Raw genomic sequence first — 26,788 nt, forward strand, 5'->3', positions numbered from 1 at the left:
CTCTCCAGCCCTCAATGTTCACTCCTACTATTAGTCTCTTTTAGCACTATAGCGTGGCACCCTGACACTTGAAGAAGGGATCATTAAGCTGTAGTTATATATCATTTGGCAAGAAAGAGTGAAAACCACCCTATGGAATTCATCAGTACTGAAAATGACTTGGGGCATAATCAGCAATGTGAAAAGCAAACTGCAGGTAGTTTATTTTTAAAATCCCCATTATCTGCTGCGGAAAGAGACATGGTAGCAGCAGAAAGTGATAAGCAGTTGGTATGTGAGTCGTGGTGAGACACCATTCAAATTCTAGAAAATAATTCTAAATTAAAATGCCACCCACTGTGGCTCCCCATTATTAACAGGGATCAGTTAATTTAGGCAGAACTACCAACCTGGCTGGAGTGAGGGCACAGCTTTAATTAAAAATGCTTCAATGTGGCTGAAAATTCACTTGCATAGTCAAGCTGAATAAATGATTGGAAATGTAAAAAAGCTGATGGGTGGGTTTCTTTTTATCTCTGCTCTTTGTTAGGATGAAGATATTTGTGAATGTTCTTTGTATCCCTAACACTGTGCTCGCCATTGGTAGGGAATATATAATAAATCAGTAGAAGATAGCTTTCTTACACTAAAAGAAGGAAGAAAAGTATATGGGTAAAAGACCGGTGGAGGACAGTTTTTGCAGCTCCCAGCAAAGAGAATCTTCTAGGCTTCTGAGCCCAGTGTGGCTATGACGGCATATGCGTGTGCTCAGTCGCTAAGTCACATCTACCTCCTTTGCGACCCCATGGACTGTAGCTCACCAGAATCCTCTGTCTATGGAATCTTCCAGGCAAGAACACTGGAGTGAGTTGCCATTTCCTCCTCTAGGGGATCTTCTGGACCCAGGGATCAAATCCATGTCTCCTGCGTCGCCTGCACTGGCCTGTGGATTCTTTACCACTGAGCCGCCTGGGAAGCACCCAATTTGACTGTGCAGTGCATGGTAAAAATTTCAGTATGCTGATCCGAAAAGAGTTTAATGGAACAAAATAGAAAGCCCAGAGATAAATCCACGCACCTATGGACACCTTATCTTTGACAAAGGACACAAGAATATACAATGGAGAAAAGACAATCTCTTTAATAAGTGGTGCTGGGAAAACTGGTCAACCACTTGTAAAAGAATGAAACTAGAACACTTTCTAACACCATACAAAAAAATAAACTCAAAATGGATTAAAGATCTAAACCTAAGACCAGAAACTATAAAACTCCTAGAGGAAAACATAGGCAAAACATTTTCTGACATAAATCACAGCAGGATCCTTTATGACCCACCTCCCAGAGTAATGGAAATAAAAGCAAAAATAAACAAATGGGGCATAATTAAACTTACAAGCTTTTGCACAACGAAGGAAACTATAAGCAAGGTGAAAAGACAGCCTTCAGAATGGGAGAAAATAATAGCAAACAAAGCAATTGACAAAGAATTAACCTCAAAAATATACAGGCAGCTTTTGCAGCTCAATTCCAGAAAAATAAATGACCCAAGCAAAAAATGGGCCAAAGAACTGAACAGACATTTCTCCAAATAAGACATACAGATGGCTAACAAATACATGAAAAGATGCTCAACATCACTCATTATCAGAGAAATGCAAATCAAAACCACAATGAGGTACCATCTCATGCCAGTCAGAATGGCTGCGATCCAAAAGTCTATAAACAATAAATGCTGGAGAGGGTGTGGAGAAAAGGGAACCCTCTTACACTGTTGGTGGGAATGCAAACTAGTACAGCCACTATGGAGAACAGTGTGGAGATTCCTTAAAAAAATGGAAATAGAACTGCCTTATGATCCAGCAATCCCACTGCTGGGGATACACACCAAGGAAACCAGAAGGGAAAGAGACACGTGTACCCCAATGTTCATCGCAGCACTGTTTACAATAGCCAGGACATGGAAGCAACCTAGATGTCCATTGGCAGACGAATGGGTAAGAAAGCTGTGGTACATATACACAATGGAGTATTACTCAGCCATTTATTCGAATCAGTTCTAATGAGGTGCATGAAACTGGAGCCTGTTATACAGAGTGAAGTAAGTTAGAAAGAAAAACACCAATACAGTATACTAACGCATATGTATGGAAATTTAGAAAGATGGTAACGATGACCCTGTATGCAAGACAGCAAAAGAGACACAGATGTATAGAACAGTCTTTTGGACTCTCTGGGAGAAGGTGAGGGTGAGATGATTTGAGAGAACAGCATTGAAACATGTATATTATCACATGTGAAACAGATCGCCAGTCCAGGTTTGATGCATGAGACAGGGTGCTCAGGGCTGGTGCACTGGGATGACCCTGAGGGATGGGAAGGGGAGGGAAGTGGGAGGGGGGTTCAGGATGGGGAACACGTGTACACCCATGGCTGATTCATGTCAATGATTGGTGAAAACCACCACAATATTGTAAAGTAATTAGCCTCCAATTAAAATAAATAAATTAATTAAAAAAAACAAAAACGAGTTTATGAGAGTAGACAGAGGAAACAGCTTAATTTAAAAGACCCAAATATTAATTCATAGGACAATATACAGAACATTGAGAAGTATTATCAGTACAGGAATACATCATCTCTAAGATTATACAGTCAACACAGCCTCTGCATGGATTCTCAGTGTCAAACCTAACGTCCCCGACTTACTCCCAAACTTCTTACTGGGACTTGGGACCAGCAGGTGGGGAAGCCACACCATTTCTTAAAGGCAGATGGGTAATTGTGGTGGTCTGACAACAATCAAGACAAACTAAATTTTGAAACGCATTTTAGAAGAAAATACGTTTATAGTCGTGATTCCCCCCCCCACTCCCAGCTAAGCCCTATAAACCACTTTTTAGAAACATAATGGCACACAGAGCATGGGCTCAAGAGTTTCAGTTCTTCGTTGGCTCTGCCACATAATCTAAGAGCTTGGAGGAGTGAAAACATCACTGGACTGACATAGCTTCAGAGAATGAGAATATTGGTGATAATGAAGTAAAGACAAGACTACTCCCTACCTCATGGGCTCCTTAAAGGTCTTAGGTAAAATAATCTATTAGTGTCAGGATAATGCTTGACATATGGTAAGAGCTCAACAAATACTACACCTTTTAAGAATGATGCTGTAAACAGTAAGGGCCATGACACAAATCAGGGAGTGGCATCATCACCAACCAAAGGAACGGGGCTTAAGCTAAGCCTTGAAGGAGATGGATGAGTCCTACCCTGTGACCTCAACTTCTTTAACAACTGTTCCCAACGCACCTACCCTGGCTTCCCTGCGGGTTCAGCAGTAAAGAATCCACCTGCCAAGCAGGAGACATGGGTTCGATCCCTGGGTCGGGAAGATCCCCTGGAGGAGGGCATGGCAACCCTTTCCAGCTCTTGCCTGGGAAGTCCCATGGCCAGAGGAGCCTGGTGGGCTATGGTCCATGGGGTCACAAAAGAGTTGGATATGACTTAGCTACTCAACAACAACCCTAGGCTGTAGAAACATTAAACAAATATGAAATTACAGAAAAATCCTTACTGACCAAATCTGGAGTGCTAAAATTGCCTCCAAATAGAAAATCGGCAAATTTTTGAGATTCTAAGCCACAAGGTAGATTTCCTAGCAGCAGAGGCAGCTCTCCAAGGCTGCCTGTTAATATCTAGCAGTGACAAAAGGGTGGAGTACCCACAAGTCCTGATTGCCCTCTGCTGTGATCTGACAGACTGAATTCCCAATTCCTCCCCTCTTATATTATTTGATCTCCCTATAGCAAATCCCTAAGTAGCCCATGTGGCCCTCAACTTCCACAGTTCCCTGCCACCCAGAGCCTCCTGACAAGCCAGACAGGAAGGGGCAAAGCTACACTCACCTTTTTGAAAGCTGTTCCTTTAGCAGAGCAATGTTGCTTTTTTTTGGTTATCTTTTCAGTTTATTTGAAGCATCCGGGAAAGATTTATGTCCCTATTTCTGATACAGTTTGCCAATTTCCATTGTTTTAAATCATCAAGGCTCTTTCTGAAGCTGAGCCAGGCTCCTCATCAACCAGGGGTCCTAACTGAAAGTCTGGAAGCACTTATAGGCAGGATAGCCCTAGACATAAAGGTTAGTTTCATAAGATCTGTTTTATAGAGGCCTCATGGTCCTGCAACATATCCTTTCTTCATGGAAAGTGAGAGATATGCAGATGAAAACCTGCTTCAGAAAAGGACTGAATAACTTCATTCACTCTAAGGGAGAAGCTGCCAATGAAGCCCACTTTGTCATCAGGCCCACGGAGTGGCATACGCCTGACAGATGTCAATGGGGACATGGAGGAGTTGTGCATATATACGGGGCAGAAGAGTCGGGGGACTGTCCTCATCTTAATTACAAACATGATAAGTGGTACCTGCACAAGTTCATCTTAGGGTTGGAGATGCTAATATTAATCCTAATATTCAATTAATCTCTAAGGATCACGGGTTTCCCCAGTGGCTCAGCACATAAAGAATACACGTGGAACAAAGGAGACACAGAAGACTAGGTTTGATCCCTGGGTTGGGAAGACCCCTTGGAGGAGGGCACGGCAACCCACTCCAGTGTTCTTGCCTGGAGGATCCCGTGGACAGAGGAGCCTGGCGGGCCACAGTCCATGGGGTTGCACAGAGTCAGACACGACTGAGCGACTGAGCACACAAGGCTCATGTAGAAAAGCCCTTCCCAACCCTGAAGTCAGAACACGCCCGGCCACGGAAACCAGCCGCTCATGGCTGGGCTTCTCCTTACAGCCTGGACTCCAACGCTTCACATTTCTGTGCTGCCACCCTGCATTTCTTCCCCTGTCCCGTCTTTCAACACCTTTTCCTTCTTTCATTAGTGATGCATTCCTAGCCTCACTTCACTCCAACTTATTTAAAAAAACACATAGTTTCAGGGCTTCCATGGTGGTCCAGTGGTTAAGAATCCACCTGCCAATGCAAGGCATATGGGTTCAGTCCCAGATCCGGGAAGACCCCACGTGCCACGAGGCAATAAGCCTGTGTACAACTACGGAAGCCCTCGAGCCCTAGAGCCCGTGCCTGGTAACAAGAGAAGCCACCACAATGAGAAGCCCGCACACCACACCTAGAGGAGAGCGCCCACTCCCTGCACCTAGAGAAGCCTGCACACAGCAGCAAGACCCAGCGAAGCCAATACATAAATGAATACATAAAAACAAAAAAACACAATAGCTCTGCAACATGATTTTTTTATTACTTTGACAATCAAATCAAGTGTGTTAGTTGCTCAGTCGTGTCCGACTCTTTGCGACCCCATGGACTGTAGCCCGCCAGGCTCCTCTGTCCATGGGATTTTCCAGGCAAGAACACTGGAGTGGGTTGCCATTCCATTCTCCAGGGGATCTTCCCGACCCAAGGATCAAACCCAGGTCTCTCACGTTGCAAATGGATTCTTTACCATCTGAGCCAACAGGGAATCCAATCAAATCAAACATCTGATGTTATAAAAGGTATATCACATGCCTTGGCAAATAAAATGATGCATAGTTTAGGTTCTGAATCTGTGAAAAAAACTCAAGTCAAGTCAGTGGAGCAGGGTGTGGGGGCAAAGCAATAAATATGATACAAAGCTTAGCACTAGTTCATCAGATAAAACCAGGGATGCAAAATCAAAACATACCAATAGAGCTCTTATTAGGAACACAAATAGACAAGCAGAAAAAAGAACCTCTAGGATTTAATTCTTTTCAAAGGTCAGATGGTCAAAAAAAAATGATGAGAGATGGCTCTTAGCAGAAATGCTTACAAAAATTTTTAAAAACAGTAGGTCTGTTTGGTGGACTCGTGCATTATGAAGAATCATCAAATTTTATCTGCTTCAAAAAGTGATTGTATGACATTAAGAGTGTGAGGGCCAAATCAGAGGACTTATCAGAATCACTTTTATGCTGCACCAAACCACTTGCAGTATTCTGAACTGCTGTTTCATGTTTATTGCATATATATTTCATATCTTAGAAAAAGGCTGGCAAAGTAAACCACAGGATCCTAGACGGAATTCATCAGTATGTTGGAAATTCTTTGTCATGTTTATTACAGCTGAAGATCTGTGGATGTTTGACCTTAAAAAGATTAGGAGCTATTATGGGAGCCATTACATCTGACCTACTGAGGAAATAATCAGTCCGTTCTACAAGTGGAAAGCCAGAAGCTGGACTTCCACCTCTGAGGCCTTCGTAGAGAGGATTTATGCCTTGCGGAGGAGTTAAATTAGATATATTCTGCTGCTAAGTCGCTTCAGTCGTGTCCAACTCTGTGCGACCCTATAGATGGCAGCCCACCAGGCCCCACTGTCCCTGGGATTCTCCAGGCAAGAACACTGGAGTGGGTTGCCATTTCTTCCTCCAATGCATGAAAGCGAAAAGTGAAAGTGAAGTTGTTCAGTCGTGTCCGATTCTTAGCGACCCCATGGACTGCAGCCTACCAGGCTCCTCCATCCATGGGATTTTCCAGGCAAGAGTACTGGAGTGGGTTGCCATTAGGGGCCTTTAAACTTTGAGATTTCATGTACCTTTGGAATCCAACAAGTATAGAGTTTATTGGACTATATAAATACTTGGGAAAGCCAAAGAAGGAATGGAACTAATACAGCAGTGGAAAAGCACACAGCACCAAGCATAAATGCAGCCAAGCAATCACGACCTTCTTTCCTTGTCCTGCCTGTATCATTATGGAGCCATTCATCTGAGCCCTGCTCAGTCATGTGTTCAATGTACTACGCTTACTTTAGCCCAGACTCAGTAAGTTACAAATGTTTAATTGTGCCTCTGTTTAGAAAACAGTTTGCAAACTGAAGATGCTATTTGCACATAGGCAGCCCAAAGAACTGTATTCTTGTGGCGAGCTGATTCACCTGCCATTATGCATGGGGGTCAGGGGCCTCCAAAGTGGCACGCTTGTGTTCACACCAGGATTTGTCAAGACAATCCACTGGGGCGTAGGGAAAACGAATGCTTTATTTGCATATTTATCTAAAGTTAAGAAAGAACGTAGGCTTTACTAATATTTTCTAGTGGATTGACAAATGTCTCTTAGTTAAGTGTCAAGGACGGAAATCAGGGCAGAGTGGGAGTTCTACCAGTAGAAGGCGATAAAGATGCGGACTCTATATTACAAGGCGGGCTTCTGGTTAAATGTGTTTATAGGATGTATTATCTCAACTACTTCAACTCAAACACTCTTTACAACATGGACACTTAGCCTAAAGATATCCTACAAATGTATAACAAGGGCCTACCGTAGCACAGGGAGCTCTGCTCAGCATCGTGTGGCAGCCTGGGTGGGAGGGGGCTTTGGGGAAGAGCGGACACATGCGTGTGCACGGCTGGGTCCCTACACTGTTCACGGAAACTGCCACAACAGCGTGTGCTAATCGCTATATCCCAATACAAAATAAAAACGTGAAAAAATATGCCTACGTGGAAACCATATGTGATCGATAATATTTATAATGAAGGTACATGAGGAGGAGGAGAAAATGCCAGACTAAACCTTTGCCTCCTGCTAAAGCAAGCTCTTCTCCCTCCACTTGAGGGTTAAAGTAATAATAATCTGATGAGATCAGACAAGAGCCCAAAACTAACATCAACAAGACTATTTAAGGCATGAATTTGCATCTGGTATAACTAATGATAAGCTCCACACTAAATACATATTCGACCTTCAACTAACATTCTATGGTAGCATGAGGTTGTCACGATGAGCATGATATTTAAAAAGTAAGCCACTAGAACACCATTAATAAGATTATAGTGGGAGAAAAATGATTCTATACCAATACCATAAATGAACAAAAAAGAAGTTAGATATTAGGTTTAAAATTTTTTCTCTTATACTTTTAAAATGTCAATATACGTATATGTTTTAAAAACTGTATTAGAACATGTATGAATTTATAATTGTGGGTATACGTATAATATGTACATGCATATTATATATACACACTAAAATAGATAGCTATGGTAGGTCTTACTACATCAGCTGATAAGGAATATACATATCACATACATATAAAAATATATTTGTGTATGTCTGTGTGTGTATAATAATCATTTTATTTAGAAAATGGTGGTTTACTTATGAATGCTCAGTCATTTCAGGACTCTGAAAGACCGGTTAGCCTCTGGGGCATTTAGATTTACCTTTCAAAGAATACCTTTTTGTACAATAGTTTATATTTACAGATAGTTGAAAAATAAACCAGATAATTTGTATTCTAAACTCTTAATGATTATATTTCTATCAGTCAAGTCTCTCAGGTCTGAGACTTTAATTTTATGCCGATGTTATTCCAATGGCTATTTCCACCAGATGAATACCTCCGGGCCAAAGAAACAGTCTCGTCTGTGTTCATTATTTTCCCAAATTACAGATATTAAACATACATAACCATGAAGCCACGTGGTGATATTTCCATGCAACACTCCCCAACTGACTCAAATAGGTTGTGTTTATACATCTGATTAACAAATTGAAAAAATAAACCAGCCCCAGATACCAAAAGGAGATAACACAACTACACTTTTATGTATCATGATTTATCCATATTTCATTTTTAGGCTGGTATAGCTAGGTCAAAGTTGAAAATAGGTGTTGCCAGTGTCTTTGATAGTGGTAATCAATGAAACCATTTTTATGTCTGTTAATTTCTGCACAGCTTAAAGTATTTTCAAAATAATTAGCAAACTGAAATTCTTCTATGTTAGATGGGTTTTATGTTTCTGTTTTGAATACTGTATTTTTTTTTAGTATACCATGTTCTTTGAATATACTCATTACTTTTAAAAAATATTCTATGTTTTAGATCTGTTTTAGGTATACAACAAAACTGAGCAGAAGGGACAGAATTTCTCATATGCCCCTGACTTGCACACATGCTTTATCTCCCCCATTATCAACATCCTCCATCAGAGTGGGGGGGGCGTGTTCAACTGATGAAACCATGTTGACAGATTATAATCAGCCAAAGTCCATAGTTACATTATGTTTCATTCTTTGCTTTGTGTATTTTTCAGGTTTGGACAAATCTATAACAGCCTGTGTCTAGCTCTACAGTGTTGTACAGAGCCGTTTTACTACCCTAAACATCCTCTGGACTCTGCCTTTTCATCCCTCCCTCCCCTCAACCCTTGGCATCTACTGAGCTTTCTACGTCATCATAGCTTTGCCTTTTCCAGAATGTCACATGGCTGGAATCCTATAGTGTGGAGGCTTTTCCGACTGGCTTCTTTCACTTAAGTGATATGCATTTAAGATTCCTGCATGTTTTCATAGCTTGACAGCTTATTTGTTTTTAGTGCTGAGAAATATCCCAATGTCTGGATGTACCACAGATTATTTATCCATTCACCTCTTGAAGAATATTTTGGTTGCTTCCAAGTTTTGTCAATTATGAATGAAGATGCAGTAAATATTCATATGCAGGTTTTTGTGTGGACATACATTTTTCAACGCCTTTGACTAAATACCAAGGAGCATGATTAATGGATCATGTGGTTAACACTGCATTTAGTTTTGCAGAAAACTGCCGCACTGTCTTCCAAAGTGGCTGTTCCCTTTCACATTCCCACCGGCAGTGATGAGAGCTCCTGTCGCTCCGCGTTCTCACCAGCATCTGGTGCTGGGTGTTCCAGATTTGGGCCGTTCTAATAGGTGTGTAGCGGTATCTCCTTGTTTTAATTTGCGTGACTCTAATGACATAGAATGTGGGGCATCTTTTCACATGCTAATACCCATCTGTCTATTTTCTTTGGTGAGGTTTTATTTTTTAAAGAACATTCGTGAAAATTTAGTTAATTTGGGGTTAAAAACATTAAAATGAAGTGTTTAAGATAAACAGAGAAACAACAGAGGGATGTATCAGGGAGCTTTCTGCTCCTAAGCTGCACAGGAAATCCCACTATAAAATTTATTAGCAGATCTTCTAATCAGCTCAGCCTTAATATTCAAACTTCAGTGAACACTCGCCCAAATTCAGAAGCAGCAACCCCTCTCTCATGTCATTATCAGTTTACTTTCCCACATCTTAAGTATATGTTCTTTTATCCCAATATTAATTACAATGGCTCAGTAAAAAATAGCATGAATTAAAGAGTACGTAATTAGTTTAATCAAATTCTGATGATATTGCAGATTTGTCCTTGATATGGTCTATCTAGTTCTCAGAAGAAAAGGATCAAATTAATTAACATACTTAAAGGGGTAAAATCTCTTATACAATCTAGTATTTAGTCCAAATTTAGGGACTCATTGAAGTGTTGCTCATAGTAAAATGTCCAGTAAAAAGATATTTTGAAAATCCACATTTGAAAGAAAATGTGGACCCAACTTCTCAACCAAATGAGCATTCTTTTTCAGAGAGAAAAACCACAGAATTGAAAAGAGAAGCGAGAAAGAGAAATCTGTTTATAGATTCTGACTTTCCATTTACTTGGCATGTACGTGGTGGGGTATCTAACTGAGGTCCCTTTATGCATACCTTGTGATAATAGTACAGACGCATATTGCTGAGCAGAGAGCAGCAATCCTGCTAAAGAGGACATCTGACATTTTCTGACATCTGAAAAATTAGTGCAAATACAATTTTGCAATAAAAATGTTTTCCTTCTCATCATTCCCTCTGGCCAATATATAATGAGCAAAACATTGCTTTTTGCTCATTTTTAAAAGTATCTTTGCTGTGGCTCATTCTTCTCAGGTCACCAGCATCTGGTCACCACCAGTTAGCCTCTTCCTCTCAATAAATCTTGAGCCCTTGAGCTTCAGGGACACTAACAGACTTCCTGAATATCTTAAACACTTCAGGAAATAGAACCAAAGACAACTCGCTATTAATCAGCAGCCAGTAAAACACGTTAGGCTTCCCTAGCGGCTCAGCAAGGAGATCAAACCAGTCCATCCTAAAGGCAATCAACCCTGAATATTCATTGGAGGAATGATGCTGAAACTCCAATACTTTGGCCACCTGATGCAAAGAACTGACTCATTGGAAAAGACCCTGATGCTGGGAAAGATTGATGGCAGGAGGAGAAGGGGATGACAAGATGAGACGGTTGGATGGCATCATTGATTCAATCAATGGACATGAGTTTGAGCAAGCTCTGGGAGATAGTGAAGGACAGGGAAGCCTGGCGTGCTGTAGTCCATAGGGTTGCAAAGAGTTGGACACGACTGAGCAACTGAACTGAAACTAAGATGACCAGTGATGGAATCAAACATCATAAACACTAACAAAACGCATGCTCTGGGCAAGCTCATCTTCAGAATCCTTAATCACCTTTCAGCCACTTTTATCCTCCAGATAAAGGCATGCCCACTCCTTTTAAGAAAGCCTACTTTACTTCCCAATTGTTTTCTGTCCTTAAAAAAAAATATTGAACCTAAATTATTTCTCTCCATAGCTTCATACTATTGGTCCCAACTCAGCTTTCTGAAACAAGTCATAAAAATTTGGTGCTCCTATTACATACAGCCTTTCAGAGATAGTCTTGCTCCGTAATAAAAGCTTGCTCCAGACTTTTCTCTTTTCGAGGTTGGTCATATTTAGGTACTTTCCATAAGACATATTTTAAAACTTTTTCCTGAAAATACACAAATGGAATATCATGGCAACCCACATTTCAAAGAACATGAATATACTTAAAATGGCCAAAACCCCAAATTACAAAGCTATGAAAAGTAGACAGTGGATGATAAAGAAGACTTTGATCACAGGATCAGATTAACTTCCTTAAAGCACATGAGGCCATTTTCAGGAAGCTTTGCATCACAGCAAAATTTTCAATAATGGTAAATATTATAGCTTTCTCCCTATTACTTAAAAATAAGCAACATTAATTGTTCAGATAATGAGTGGCCTAGACATAGTTGGGTAGCTAGTTATTGATACAGAGCCTTCTAATGGCGTGGTTACTGGTGAGCTAAGACATTGAATCTTTTCCTTTACCACCATACACCCAAGGAGGGCTACACAGTCAGAGCCCCGGGCTGTTTGTTTCTGTCCACAGGCAGTTTGTACCCTTTGTGATGTGCAAATAACATCCTTTCCTGTTGGTGCCATGATATAAACATGTTTGGGGGAAAGCGGTCTATTTCGCATGCTATTAAAATAATTAGAAGTTCACTTCCTATGAAAAGGGCAAAAACTGCTACCCAACATCTACTTATCCCACCAGATATTCCCATTGTGACACTCTTCCGGGTTAGGTATGAGGGCTGTTTTGAGATTACATGTATTATCTAGAAGTGCTTACACCCTGAGTAGTTATGCCAGTTTCTTGGGTATATCAAACAGACTTCTATAAACGTGCTGGGAAATTAGAAGATAAAACGATGGCTAAAAGGTAAGACCAGAAGTCTACGATGCTCTAGAGGACATAAAAAAAAGGAACAAACGGGGTGATCTGGCGGGTCATAGGGCAGCCTGATAGAGTTTCTGGGAGTTTGGAGGAAAAGGTAAGGATAGAACACAGTCTGGGAAGAACACTCCCTAGAGGAAGAAAGGGACAGTCACCCGTAGGTCACAGCTGGTCTTCCGTCCTGAGCGGATGTGGTCTACGGGCCTGGGGAAGGCATGCTCGGGGTGACGCACTTGAGCCTGCGACCAGCTCTCCCAGACACTTTTCATAAATGAGCACTAGATTTACAACACAAGCCACCTTCTGAAGCCCGCTGTCTCTGCCCAAAAACTGCCAGAGAAATTTTATATACAAGAGCAGGCTAGAATCTCCATGAAAATAATAACTTTTGACAACAGCTGCGTGAAGATAATGCCGAAGCTTCTCTGAAGTGTTGCCAGTCACTTTAGAGCACTGAGTGTGGTAAGTCGTTCAGTCGTGTCCGACTCTGTGCGACCCCATGGGCGGTAGCCCACCAGGCTCCTCTCTCCACGGGATTCTCCAGGCAAGAAAACTGGAGTGGGCTGCCATGCTCCCCTCCAGGGGATCTTTCCAACCCAGGGATCAAACCCGCATCTCTTACGTCTAACCTGCACTGGCAGGAGGGTTCTTTACCACTAATGCCACCTTTTAGGGCATTATCAGCAAGTGAGGGAAGGGGCAGAAGCATCTGATTTTCCAATAGCTTGAGTGCCCAGCATCCAAGGAATTTTGAGGAGAGATGGTCAATCCCTGTCCTCTGCCAGCGTATCACTGGCAAGAGGGGAGGAGGTGGATTAGGATTAGAAGTGTCAATCAAAGGGACTTCCCAGGTGGTCCCGTGGCTAAGACTCTGTGCTCCCGATGCAGGGGGCCTGGGTTCGATCCCTGGTCAGGGAACTGGATCCTACATGCTGCAACTAAAGATTCTGAGTGCCACATCTAAGACCCAGCACAGCCAGATATAAAGGAATGCCAGTCAACACCCCTCAGGTCTGACTGTGGGGTAGGTCAGGTCTTGAGGTCACAGTGGAGAAGAGTCTTGTCCAGTGCCCAAGGCTCTCTGCTTGAGAATCTGACTCAGTCCACCCCAGGTACTGAGGTTGACTTCAGGGTCTACTGTCTGCCTGGCACCAGGCTCCACCTTGCTGGCACGTTCACAGATGAAGTCTGGTGACGACAAACTCGTCCACAAATAAAACTGCGCTATGTCATGCACAAAAGAGCAAATTCCATATAAGAACGTAGGAGGTACCACAGAAAAAGCAAGTAACACAGTACGGAGGATACAGAGCACTTCATGTGAAAGTTAATGCCTGCGCAGGGCTTTAATGATCAGCAGAGATTTTCCAAACAGATAGGAGAGAGACGTGCACTCTGGGGAAAGGGAAGAACACGTGCCTGGTGTGTGCGGAGAATGAAAAAGAGTTTGCGAGGGCTCAAACATCGGCATGAGAGAGAGAAGTGGTCTAGAGAGGGGCCAGGTTAGGAAGGCCTCTGACTAGCAGAAAAAGAGCTCTGGCTTCATTGTAAAAGCAGACACAAGCGCCAGCGACCGCGGCTCTGGCAGCCACGGTCTCCACGAGAGGGTCTGGAGCGCCAGCAGCACGACAGCCCGCCATGCGGGAAGGTCAGAGGTCACCGAAATAAACGAACCCGAAGGGAAGCTAAGCACCAAGCTGTGCTTACCTAGAACTGCTCTCTCACACTAAACATCAGGGGCTAGAGAGTTTGTGATTCGTCATAGTCCAGGTGGCGCTAGTGGTAAAGAACTCGCCTGCCAGGGCAGGAGACTCAAGTTTGATCCCTGGGTCGGGCAGATCCCCTGGAGGAGGGCAGGGCAACCCGCTCCGGGTGTTCTTGCCTGGAGAATGCCATGGGTACAGGAGCCTGGCGGGCTGCAGTCCACGGGGTTGCAGAGTCAGACTCGACTGAGCAGAGCAACACAGGGCACAAAGCTTAGCAGACTCAGTGAGTTAAGACAGACTCCGAGGCTTCTTCCTGGCCCAGGACGAACGCGGAGAGACCAGAGGGGCACGACAGGGGTCACTGCTGAGGTGACCAGACAGACACACATGGTCCTTGCCTGGCACCACTAAGCCTGGCCAACAGCATCTGCAAACTAGTCTGACCACTGCGGTCACAGAATCACCTGGGGATCCTCATTCAGGAGGTCTTCCCCAAATATCTGTATTTTTGCCAATTGATATTGACAACTGGGTATGTACTGGGAATATTGGTCTAGTCCTAGGACTGTACATCAATAGAGTATGGGGAACATCTAAATAAAATACATAACACTCTCTTAAGATTAAAATTTTCACTTCGCAAATGAATCAACAGAATTGAAGGCCTGTGTAACTTCAAACTTAGACAATGAAGTCAAAATGTTTTGATTCTGAGCATCAAAGAAGAGTGGAGTACAAATCAGTACCAGCTCAGCAAGCTATTAAACCCACCTTAGCCGTGGGTACCATTTTTGTAACATGGAAATATTCACACATGGTGGTTGGGAAGATAACACAACTTATTTGAAGTTACTAGCGAACGCCCCTGATAGAGCAAAGCTCACTAAATGCTAATACTCTTGAATTTCCCTGAAAAGCAAAATGTGAAAGAAAATATATGGAGAGTGCCTCTCATCATTGAAAAATACATAAGGATGTACTAAGTGACAGGTGTATGAATCAATGAAAAGAATGGATAAGAGTAGGTAAGATACAGAAGTACGAACATTTCAAGCCATGGAACCACAACATCAAGTGTAGTCTGGAACCAAGCACGCCTCCACACTCAGCTGTTGCATGTGTTATCCTATTCCAGGGGCCCTTCCGGCTCAGCGTCAGGACAATCAATACATTTTATCTTCTCTGCGATCTATGGCTCAAGGATCTTAACAATTCTTATCAAGTAAGCTCTATAGTGTCTATATCTACCGCATTTCTTTATTCATGCTTGCTTTTCCTTGATTCTTAATTTGAATAGAATCATCTGTTCAACGTACTAAAAGGTGCTTCCTCTTGTTTTACCGTCAATTCAAGTTCATGTGACTGGACCCGTGAAGGAAAAGAAAAAAATTGGAACCGGAGGAGAGAGGCATTAGAAGTGCTGAAAACTTACAAATCGCACTCTGCACGTTTTATGTACAGAGAAAAAAATCTTGTGGCAGGATAAGTTGCTGACCTATTAATCTGATGATGTATTAATACCTAAATGGGCTTGGGAAGATCCCCTGGAGAAGGGAATGGCTACCCACTCTAGTATCCTTGCCGGGAGAATCCAGGGACAGAGGAGCCTGGCAGACTACAGGCCATGGGGTTGCAAAGAGTCGGACACAACTGAGCGACTAACGCTAATACCTAAATGCCAATTCATTTCTTGTTAATGAATTATCTTTCCCTTGCATCCTCACCCATCTCAGGGTAGCTCAAGTCTTTAATTTCTTATATTCAGGGTTTTGGAATGCACAGGTTTTTTTTTTTTTTTTTTTTTTTTTTAAGCATAAGTCCTTTTTAAAATTTCAGTCCTTTGCAGAGAATGGTGTCTCTGAAGCAACAGGAGACATGAGGAGAGGCTCCTGGAGGCCCCAGATGAATCAGGTCTGAGGCTCCAGAGGCGGCGGAAGTGACCCAGTGCTGTCTGGCCCTGCACGCCCCACGTGCTAGCACCTCTGTGCTGGGGGCCTGTGGGGCACCTATTTGAGAATCGGCATAAAACCCCCAGGTTCAGAGACATGCCAAAGATGACCACAAAACTCAGAGACCCAACAGGCAAGAAAATGGGGGTGTCTCATCCATGATCAGGAGGGCCTTGAGACCCCTCTTTGAAGTTACGGCCCTTCCCAAGCCCCAGGACCTTAGGGAGGCCCTACCAAAAGGAACCTCTACCAGCGAGGGCCCAGAGGCAGAACAGGGATCATTCAAAGGAGATTTTTAAAGTGTGCTGTTCCAACTGAGGGCTTCCCTGGTGGCTCAGATGGTGGAGAATCGGCTTGCCATGCAGGAGACCTGGGTTCGATTCCTGGGTTGGGAAGATTCCCCTGGAGAAGGGAATGGCAACCCACTGCAGTATTCTGGTTTGGAGAATCCCATGGATGGGCTACAGTCCTTGGGGTCACAAGGAGTTGGATACAACTGAGTGACTGACTAACGCTTCTTCCAGCTGAGCTTGTGGACTGAGACTTGTACTCACTGCAACTCTATTATTATGGCCTCTGAATAGCTTTTCTTAAGTCTAATTTTATAGTGATGAGTATATTAAAAAAAAATATACGCCCAGCTGAAAGAACTTAGAAGCTGAGGCAGAACTTAAAAGTTAACAAAATAATAGTAACAATGCGGATATGTAAACTTGCCAGTAGAGAGCCAAAGGCTGTCTTTTACATATGATTTCTATCCTCTTTCTTTGATGAAGCATTGATTTTTAGGTTAATAACAATGCAGCTTTGATGGATGGCTGAGTTATCTGAAATGAAGGGTTAAGAAATTTAAACCTTGTCGCTTAGAGACATAAACAAACAGCTGTGAGATGTTCCATCTTGATTAAGGTTGCCACGAACTCAAATAATAATAAACAGTCTATAGCTGCTACATGCACAGGGCCTAGAAAAAGATTTATTGCCCAGGATTATTTATTATGAAAAAATTATTGTAACTACTCAAAGGAGAAGTTAATGTCGGGTTGTTTCCCACGATATGTAGATAATAAACACTTGATAGTCATATAAGATGAAGAGTATTACATCAATAAACACTAAATTTGTGTGTGCAAGCCCTCACTGCTGCTGCTGCCAAGTCACTTCAGTCGTGTCCGACTCTGTGCAACCCCATGGACTGCAGCCTACCAGGCTTCTCCATCCATGGGATTCTCCAGGCAAGAACACTGGAGTGGGTTGCCATTTCCCTCACAAATACTCTTAATTATACCATTCCTAGATGTCAGATTAGTGGAATTAACATCCTTTAGCAGAAAAATGGACAAAAAAGGAACAGCACCTGCTATATGAGAATTTATTTTTAATTAACACTTCCACTTAAGACAGTCTATATTACCAAGGAGCTAGGAATTAAAGAGAGGGGAAAATGTTACATTATTTAATCACAGCAGCAAAGTTGTTTTAAAAGGAAAAGCAAGGAATGGAATAGCAACTTGCCGAGTCAAGAGCTATTCTATCCTGATCTTGTCTTAAAGATGCTTACTACATTTCAGTTTTTCCTTTACTTGTCTTTTTACCATGTTATTTCTTCCTCAGGTTTTAGATTGGGGTGCCAGGCCCATGTTCTAATTGACATGTTGCTATGCCAAAGCACACACAGTTTTGGCTTGGCTCTCCTCCTGTCCTTAGCAATAGTTAGGTCGGTAAATTGCCTTGGCAGTTGGTAATAGTCCTGCTGTTCCTCATTCATCCCCTCACAAATTAGCCCCTCAGGAAGACACTGCTGTCTGGACTTAAAAATGACAGTGGAAAACTACCCAGTGGAAAACTACTACTGAGAAGATATCCAGATGAGGAATCACATCCTTTCATTTAAAAATCAATTCCTTCACATTCAGGGTATGGCTTCGTGGTAGATCTTTTGATCTGGTAGATCCTTTGGAGCTGAAGGAAAGCTAGGAGAGCAACACGACAATGGAAATTTATGCTTGCTGTTAAATGGGTTTAGGCAAATTTGCTTTTTGTTTCAATAATACGTTGACACACTTGAATACAAATTGAACACAAATCCAGTATGAATAAATGCTTTGAATATGAATGCATTTAAACAGCTAAGTAAATGTGAGCATATGTATACCTATGTACGTGCAACTTGAGTCACTCACACAGAAAAATCTGTCATGCTGAAACAGGAATGAAGGTTCAGATCAATCATATACAAACTAATGCTGAGCCTTGACAGCCTATTCAAGTATGCAGTCAATTCCCAGAACAATAACAGGAAGAGAGCAAGAGAGAGGTAACATCAAATTGAATGGTTTTATTGCAGTGATTCTAGTATTGCGTGCTGAGACCTGCACAGGGATGGCAGAGCACCCCGGGGCAGATGCAGGCACACGCGCACCCCCACACCTGGCTGGGCTCCCCAGGCGGCCTGGTGGTAAAGAATCTGCCTGCCCGTGCAGGAGACGCAGGTTCCATCCCTGGTTGGGAAGATTCCCTGGGGCAGGAAATAGCACCCCACACCAGTATTTTTGCCTGGAGATTCCCATGGATGGAGGAGCCTGGCCAGCTACGGTCTATGAGGCTGCAAAGAGTCAGATGTGACTGAGCACACATGTACCTGGCCAGTGCCTAGTACATCATGGACAATACTGCCTATTATAGTGAATACAATCCAGAGACATGGGGCAAAAAACAAGAGCCTTAGAGCATTCAATGGCTTACTTAACATAGAATCTTACATCAAAGTTTTGAAATGTAAAAATTAGAAGGTTAGAGTTGGTTCCTGGGGATAATTTGTTAGTGTCTGTAATGGTCAGTTTTAATGGTTCATTAAATCATTAAATTATAGTTGAGCCAAGTTGACCATATGCATTGATTCAATCAAGCCTTAATCGAGGTGTTGCTGTGAAGGTGTTTTGTACATGTGGTAACATCTGTAATCAGCTGACTGGTAAGATTATTCTCAGTAATGTGAACAGGCCTCATTCACTCAGTCGGAAGGCCTTAAAATCCAAACTACAGTTTCCCAGAGAAGGAAAACCTTCTGCCTCAATGTTGCAGCAGCAATTTCTATCAGAATTTCCAGCCTACCCTACACATTTCAAACCTGTCAGCTCCCACAATCACATATGACATGAGCCAATTCCCTGAAATAAATAGGAGATACGTGTGTGTGGGTGGAGATGGGAGTGCAATCAAGCATAAACAACCCCAAAGTCCTTTAAAATGATCATATGGCTACATTTAATTTTCAAATGTAGCCTAGACACCTACTCAGACCACTACATTATATTCAAGTTCCAACAGTCGGCTTTGTATTTAAGGCATACAGGTTTCCATGTATTTAGGGAATAGTCCAAAGACCAAAGCTGGAGAAGGAAATGGTAACCCAGTCCAGAATATTTGCCAGGAAAATCTCATGGACTGAAAAGCCTGGTGGGCCGCAGTCCATAGGGTCACAAAGAATTGGACGTGACTGAGCATGTGTGGACATGCCAAAGACCAAAGAAAAACCATCTTACTGTAGAGTGTTGTTTGCTTGACAGCATCAGCTCCCAAAAGGACACTGTCACAGGAATTCTTACGAAGACACCGTATCAGTGTTCTCCAGGATGTTCTTAATCCAACCAGTTTGGGGCAAGCCAATTTTGGACATCATCTGTACGGATGTTGCTGTGGGTATGGAAGATCCAGGACTGAGCTGAGAGGGACACTTCAGGGCTGATATCTGGGAACAGGTCTGGGAATTATTAACTGAGATGATGATATTTGAAACAAAGAAGAAATGTCGCAAAGGACACTAATATCTCAGTCATCGAGTGCTCACTGCACGTCAGGCCCTGTGCCCAGCATTTAAATATAAAAGATATGTTTTAAGCCTTACAACTACTTTCTCCTATAAATATTACTGTGTCCTTTTCATAGAGAGGAAAACTAAGACTGCAGAGGTTAAATAACTTGCTCAAGGTCAAATATCCAGGATTCCAACATCAGCCTTTTTGATCCTACAGCCTGTGGTTTTTACTATGAAGCTACTGCACAGCTTGTCTTATCTTATAAATGAAGGCACTCGGTTTACAGCCAGAGTTAAGGGATGGGGAGAAAAAGAGGAATGAGAAGAGTCGCCAAGGAAAGACTATCACCAGAGACAAGAAAATATATTGGATAATGCTTTAAATTTCCAAAAGAAGTGGACAGAAAAGTTAATCCTTAAAGAAGAAGGAAGTGATAAATATTGTATATCAAATAAATGTAAAGAATAACGGGAGATGGCCTTTTTTCTAAAGTTATTGAAGGCAGGAATGGCAAAAATAAAGAAGGCAGTGGTTAAGAAATTCAGATTTAAAAGATACAAAAGAAATTATGGTGGTGTAGAAGTAAAGAATCGGCCTGCAATCCTGGAGACCTCGGTTCAATCCCTGGGTCAGGAAGATCCCCTGGAGAAGGAAATGACAACCCACTCCAGTATTCTCGCCTGGGAAATCCCATGGACAGAGGAGCCTGGTGGGCTATAGTCCATGGGGTCACAAAAAGTCAGACATGACTTGGTGACTGAACAACCAAAAAACAGAAACCTCAATTAAACAGACTTGGGAAACCGTCAGGGGGAGCTCTTTCGCCCTGCAAAGAAAGAAAGCAGAGATCAATGGAAGAGGACTCTTCTCTCCTAAGAACTCAGCCAATGAAAGCAGAGATTCTGTTTCCTCTAACTCTCCCAGCTTCCCTTTTCCCTCTGTAAAAACTGTGCCCTTCCCTTGCCCTGCAGGGATTTGCTCGTTATAACTACAGACCCCAAACTGCAATTTAATGATGATCTCAAGTAAATCCATCTTTGTTGGAGAAATATCTATTTGTTTCAGGTCACAGTCTTTTGTCAGATGTTTAAAAAAGATACATGGAAACAATCTGCCTCAGAAAATAGGGAAGAATACTTAGAATACAGGGGAAAGAGAGAACTCTAGGAAAATACTTAATAGATGATGATAGCCAGGTAGCAATATGGGGTGGGGGCAGGGAGGGAGAGAAAAAGAGACGGGGGGAGGGAGGAAAGAGAAAAATGAAAACGCTCATCCTTCAGTAGTCAGTATTTATTTGGTATCTTAAGTTTTCCAGGAGGTCAACGTTAGAAACATGACTCACAACTTCCTACAGAAATGACAGTCTGTGTTACAGGTGAGTCTGTGACCATCACACAGACCTACCCAACCCATCAAGGAAAAAGCAGCTGGGATCCTTGCCCACTGTGATACTTCTCAAATGAACACAAACGTGACCTTTAACAGAAAGTGTTCGGGTTCTTGCTATAGTGCCATACCTAAGACACACCTGAACAGGACCGTACGATCGAATGAGTCTCTCTTAAAATTCAAACGCTACCCAGTTAGAGGAGACAGAGCTGATAGAGATTATGGGTGAAGACACTTCAAGAAAGCTTAGGGCACCTTCAAAGGCTTTAGAGCTTGGGTCAAGTTTTTGTCATCCAATTTTATTTCAATACCAACACAGCGTCCTCTGTCTCCTGGTGCCATTAGTTCCCTGAGACACACAGGGTGGGGAAAGGGGGAGGTTTTGGTGCACGTTTGAAACAAACGGACACTGATTTCCCCCATTAACTCAGAAAGCTGGAGAAACTCATGTGACTTCAGAGTCGAAACGCAGCACGTGAGCCACGCGGCCTCCCCTCAGCGCTGTGTGTGCGTGGCCCCCAAGGGCCGGCTTCTCCTGGTCTCTGTGATTTTCTTTCAGAAGCTTCAGAACAAGAGAGAGAGGTGTGTGCCGGGTGAGGCTTGACTGCTGTTCAGTACTGAAGAACGTAAAGCACTAAACTAAATGGAAAACACTATCTTAAATAACGACACGGCCAAAGCGTTTGTTTTGCTTTTTAACTCAATTATAAGTTAAATACAGCTTTGCTAAATAGCTCAATAACTTTAGTTTTGCCAAAGTTTTACTTTATAACTCACCAGCTTCACTGGTGGCTCAGTGGTAAAGAACCCACCTGCCAATGCAGGAGACATGGGTTAGATCCTGGGGTTGGGAAGATTCCCTGGAGGAGGAACTGGTAACCCACTCCAGTGTTCTTGCCTGGAAAATCCTGAGGAGCCTGGTGGGCTACAGTTCACGGGTCTCGAGAGTCAGACACGACTGAGCGACCAAACAACAACTCCACTATATCTAAATACCAAATCGAACACTTTCCACACGAGGCACTTGAAGAGGAAATGAGTCCTTTCTACTTGTGTGGTGAACACAAGGAATGTGGCCGGAGCACAGCTGTTCGAGAGTCCTGGCGTTCTTTCCCTTGAGATGGGTGCAGCTCTCTGTAAGTGTGATGGGAACACTCCTTTGAGACCACCAGGTCTCCCCATCAGTACTGCTCTTCAGAGGCAATGAGGAAGAATATTCAGGCCAGCATCTGAGAGGGGGTGTTCTATCAATGGCAACCGCCTCCCCCACCAGCATGTCTAAAGGGTCTCAGAGCTTTCAGGGCCCCGCACCCACCCTACCCCTGCTGCCTCCCATTCTCCTGCACCTCCCTCCCCAGGGAACAGGGCCAGCCCCTAGCCGCATCTCCTCCTCAATGCAGAACTGAGATCTACCTTTGGTTCCGAAGACACGGTCAGAGAAGTGACATTCCAATGGCCAGTAGTTCAAACATTTTATCTTAAAGAGAAGCAGAACATTTAGAAATCAAAAGTCTTCTTGGAACCAAGACTTGCTGGCCAGCATAGCATCATTTCTCATTTGTTTACCATTTAAAATAAAGTCTGGTTGATACCTAAACCCATTCGTCGCCATATACAACAAACTGTGGAATTTTCCTTACACAGGTTAACATGCATTTGTGTTTTTCTTATCCCCTAGTTCCAATATGAGATCATTACAAGGAGAAATTTAAGGATTCTCCCATGGGCTCAGAACAAGAGAGCACCCAGTAGGTCCTTACTCCAGTCAGCTGGGGTGCCCTCGGGAAGTCAAAGATGGCTAAGCCACCAGCAGCTTGGAGGGGGAGGAGAGGAAGAGAGGAGGAGCAGGGAAGCAAGAGGAGACAGGGAGAAAGGTAGGAGGGCTGGATGATTCCCAGAGACGACTTTGTTTCCCAAACCAACCTTCTCATTTCCAAGAAAACAATTTGAAGTCATTCCCCAGTGACTGTTTGGCTGAGTAACCTGCTTATCTTCTGAGAAAATGGGCTAGAAATAAGGCAGACCAGAGGAATGAAAATGACTCGGTGACAAATTAGAGATGACCCATTTATATTTATTTATTGATGCTTTTGAACTGTGGTGCTGGAGAAGACTTTGGAGAGTCCCTGGGATTGCAAGATCAGATCAGTCCATCCTAAAGGAAACTTTTTTCCTTTAGGAATTGACATTTTGAGATTAACTATACAGAATAGCCAAAATGAAAATGTCAAAATTCATTTTCAAATGAAAAGTCATTGGAATGACTGATGCTGAAGCTCCAATATTTGGCCGCCTGATGTGATGAACTGACTCTTTGGAAAAGACCCTGATGCTGGGAAAAACTTAGGGCAGGAGAAGGGGACGACAGAGGATGAAATGGTTGGATGGCATCACCGGCGCTATGGACATGAGTTTGGGTGAACTCTGGGAGATGGTAAAGGACAGGGAAGCCTGCTGTGCTGCAGTCCATGGGGTCGCAAAAAGTTGGACACGACTGAACAACATTTATAGAAACAAGGAAGAGAAAGGGAGAGAGCATTTATAAAACAAGATTCAATATTTATTGTGCATTAAAACTATATCTTCTAATTGCTATGCCAGGAGTTCTGTTTGTACATATCAAAAGTACTAAAGATCACCTTTGTGGCCCCTTCTCAATGTTCAGACAGCATTTTGTCCTCTACGCTCCATTCCCGTCTCATTCCACTGTGTTTATTCTGCCTGTCCGCCACTGCCTAGATTGTAGAAGAGTGAGCATTTGCCTCTCCACTGGACTGTGAACACCTGGAAGCTGGGGCGATGTAAAAAGTAACTTTTAAAATCTCCAGCACTGAGTAGAGGGTTCAAAATTTGGTGGATTGTTCAACATTTAGATATTAAATTGAAATATACTGAAATTGAACTCTTAGAGATGAACTATATGGAATAGCCAAAAGGAAAAAAATTCAAGTAGTATAGTATGGTTGGAAAAGCACTATCAAAATGTCAATGACTGGGGGTTATCCATGTTCTTTTCCCTAAATCCATGCCCCGTAGCGTATCAAACCAATTTGTCAAGTCTCAGAGTAATACAGAGTATAAACAGCTCAATGACTTGAAGGACCAGCTAAGGACCTGAGACTCTATCCAGCTCTAAGAAGCAGGTTTCTGTGAAAACAGAGTAGTCACATCCATGATATTGTGCTAAGTAGGCAAAGATACCAACGTGTGCATATTCATAGCCTTCTCTCCTCCTCATCTTCAAAAAGGAACGAGCATTTGTTGTTTTGGAGGCTACTGGGCTTGGTATTTTGGGTACATTTGTCTGGAGAATCAATAGGCAGGAGAATTGGAACAAGCCCAGAAAGGCTAGATTTCTCTAGACAAGTAAAGGGAGAAAGGGTCAGGAAAAGAAAATGGCATTCTAAAAGGGAGTGTGGAATGCCCAGACCAGTGGGGAAGCAGTCTGGGGAGAACTGGGGTTGAATTTGATGAGGCAGGGTCAGGGACATTCTGGAAGAGGTTTCCATGCTTTTAGAGCTACTGAGACAGAGAGAGAATAAAAGAATTTTGAGGGTTTTTGTTTTGTTTTTTAACAGTAGAAACTAATACAACATTGTAAATCAACTACACTCCAATAAAAAAGATGCGGTACCTATACACAATGGAATATTACTCAGCCATAAAAATAATGAAATAACGCCATTTGCAGTGACAGGAATGGACCTAGAGATTCTCATACTGAGGAAAGTTAAGTCAGAGACAAAGCCATGATATCGCTTATACGTGGAATCTAAAAAAGCGGTACAGATGAACTTACAGAACAGAAACAGAGTTACGGACGTAGAAAATAAACCTACGGTTACCAAGGGGGGAAGGGGCGGAGGGGCAGAGACTGGGCTGGCACATGCCCTGCTGCGCGGGGCTCAGTCGCTTGGTCGGGTCCGACTCTGTGGCCCCATCGGCTTACCCGCCAGCTCCTCACCTGCCAGCTCCTCTGTCCATGGAATTTTCCAGGCAAGAGCACTGGAGTGGAGTGCCATTGCCCTCTCCAGGGGATCTTCTTGACCCAGGGATGGAAACCACAACTCCTGGGTCTCCTGCATTGGCAGGCGGATTCCTTACTACTGAGCCACCTGGCAAGCCCACATACATACATTACTACATAAATTAGTAAAATAGATAATAAGGGCCTACTGTACAGCACAGGAAACTCTACTCAGTGCTCTGTGATGACCTATACGGGAAAATAATCTAAAAAAGAGTGGATACGTGTGTGACTCACTCTGCTCTACACCTGAAACTAACACACTGTAAATCAACTATGCGCCAATAAAAAGTAAGTAAAAACAAGACTATAAGCACTTTGAAAGGCAGTGGTATTATCTTATGTGTGTCTTATTATTTCTCATTGTGGTGAGCACATCAAAATGGTAAAAATTAGTGAATGAATAAATATGTAGTAAAGACATTATTGTTCTCACTTACAGCTACCTATTATTACTCAGACAACAAAATTATGGGGAATTAAAACTCTACATAGCATTTTCTTCATTTCTTGAGTTGTTGTAACTAATGCCCTATAACTATGAGCTGCCATGATTTCCATTTAAAAACAGCTGCTGAAGTCACGCACTGAACTGATCCTTACTGAGACAACCTTGCAGAGATGATTGTTAGACTCCTAGCATGCAGAAGAGCAATCAAGGAGAAGCCACGCTGCAGTAGCTCCTAGGGAACAGAAGAAATGCTCCCTAAAGGAGAAATCTGCGACAACCTCCAGAGTGTACACCGACAAAATGAGCTTAAAACACGAATATGACAAAATTCACCAGCGTTTTTCTGAGTATGATTCAAACATCAGATTTACAAATTAATGTGGAGCTTCTGGTAAATAACATAAATGGCTAAATTGAACCTAACTTGATTATATTATCACAGAAATAAAATTTTGGTGATGAATGTCATGCATCAGCTAAGTTTCTTTTTCTTTTTTAAAACCAAACCTGTGGAAAATCACAGAATAGCTTAAGGCCAAAAGCTAAAATACCTGCTTTAACTTAAGTCTGTTTCGTTGACAACCCTCAGAAAGACAAAAGGTCCTCATAGTAAAGGCTGTAGCCCACCAGGCTCCTCCATCCATGGAATTTTCCAGGCAAGAGTACTACAGAGGGGTGCCATTTCCTTCTCCAGGGCATCTTCCCGACCTGGGGATTGAACCTGGGTCTCCTGCATTGCAGGAAGATGCTTTACCATCTGAGCCACCAGGAAAGCCCCATATTAAGGGTAAAACCTACAGAATGGACACAAAGTGGACAACAATAATTTGTTATCCACAGTTTAATAATCCCAGAGCCACTACTTTTAATTTTCTATAATAGATTGATATTACCTCCAATAATCATTACTTTGAAATGATTTTTCCTTCAATTACTAAACTCAAGCTTTTAGTATTCTATAACTTGCAATAAATAGGAGAAAACTTCTAGTGCTAGTGAAATTAATAAAAAAAAGATCAGATGTCATCCTCT

At 42.6% G+C, this 26,788-nt stretch overlaps 1 long non-coding RNA gene across 21 annotated transcripts in view; it reads right to left on the minus strand.

Moving 5' to 3' along the window:
• The window catches only part of LOC129636186 (uncharacterized), a 169,306-nt gene that overhangs the window by 73,433 nt on the left and 69,085 nt on the right, over positions 1-26,788 (minus strand). For 2 of the 21 annotated variants that reach the window (XR_008706774.1, XR_008706760.1), the window contains one exon: positions 17,434-18,041. The exons of 15 other annotated variants lie outside the window; for them this stretch is intronic. This is a non-coding gene — a long non-coding RNA (uncharacterized LOC129636186). Of the gene's footprint in view, positions 1-5,543; positions 5,559-17,433; positions 18,042-21,990; positions 22,471-22,691; positions 22,756-23,997; positions 24,070-26,788 lie in introns of those variants that run through there. 4 more of the 21 variants (XR_008706765.1, XR_008706762.1, XR_008706776.1 and 1 more) reach the window with 4 other exon arrangements.

This window comes from Bubalus kerabau, chromosome 21, assembly GCF_029407905.1.
Source record: "Bubalus kerabau isolate K-KA32 ecotype Philippines breed swamp buffalo chromosome 21, PCC_UOA_SB_1v2, whole genome shotgun sequence".
NCBI lineage: Eukaryota > Metazoa > Chordata > Mammalia > Artiodactyla > Bovidae > Bubalus > Bubalus kerabau.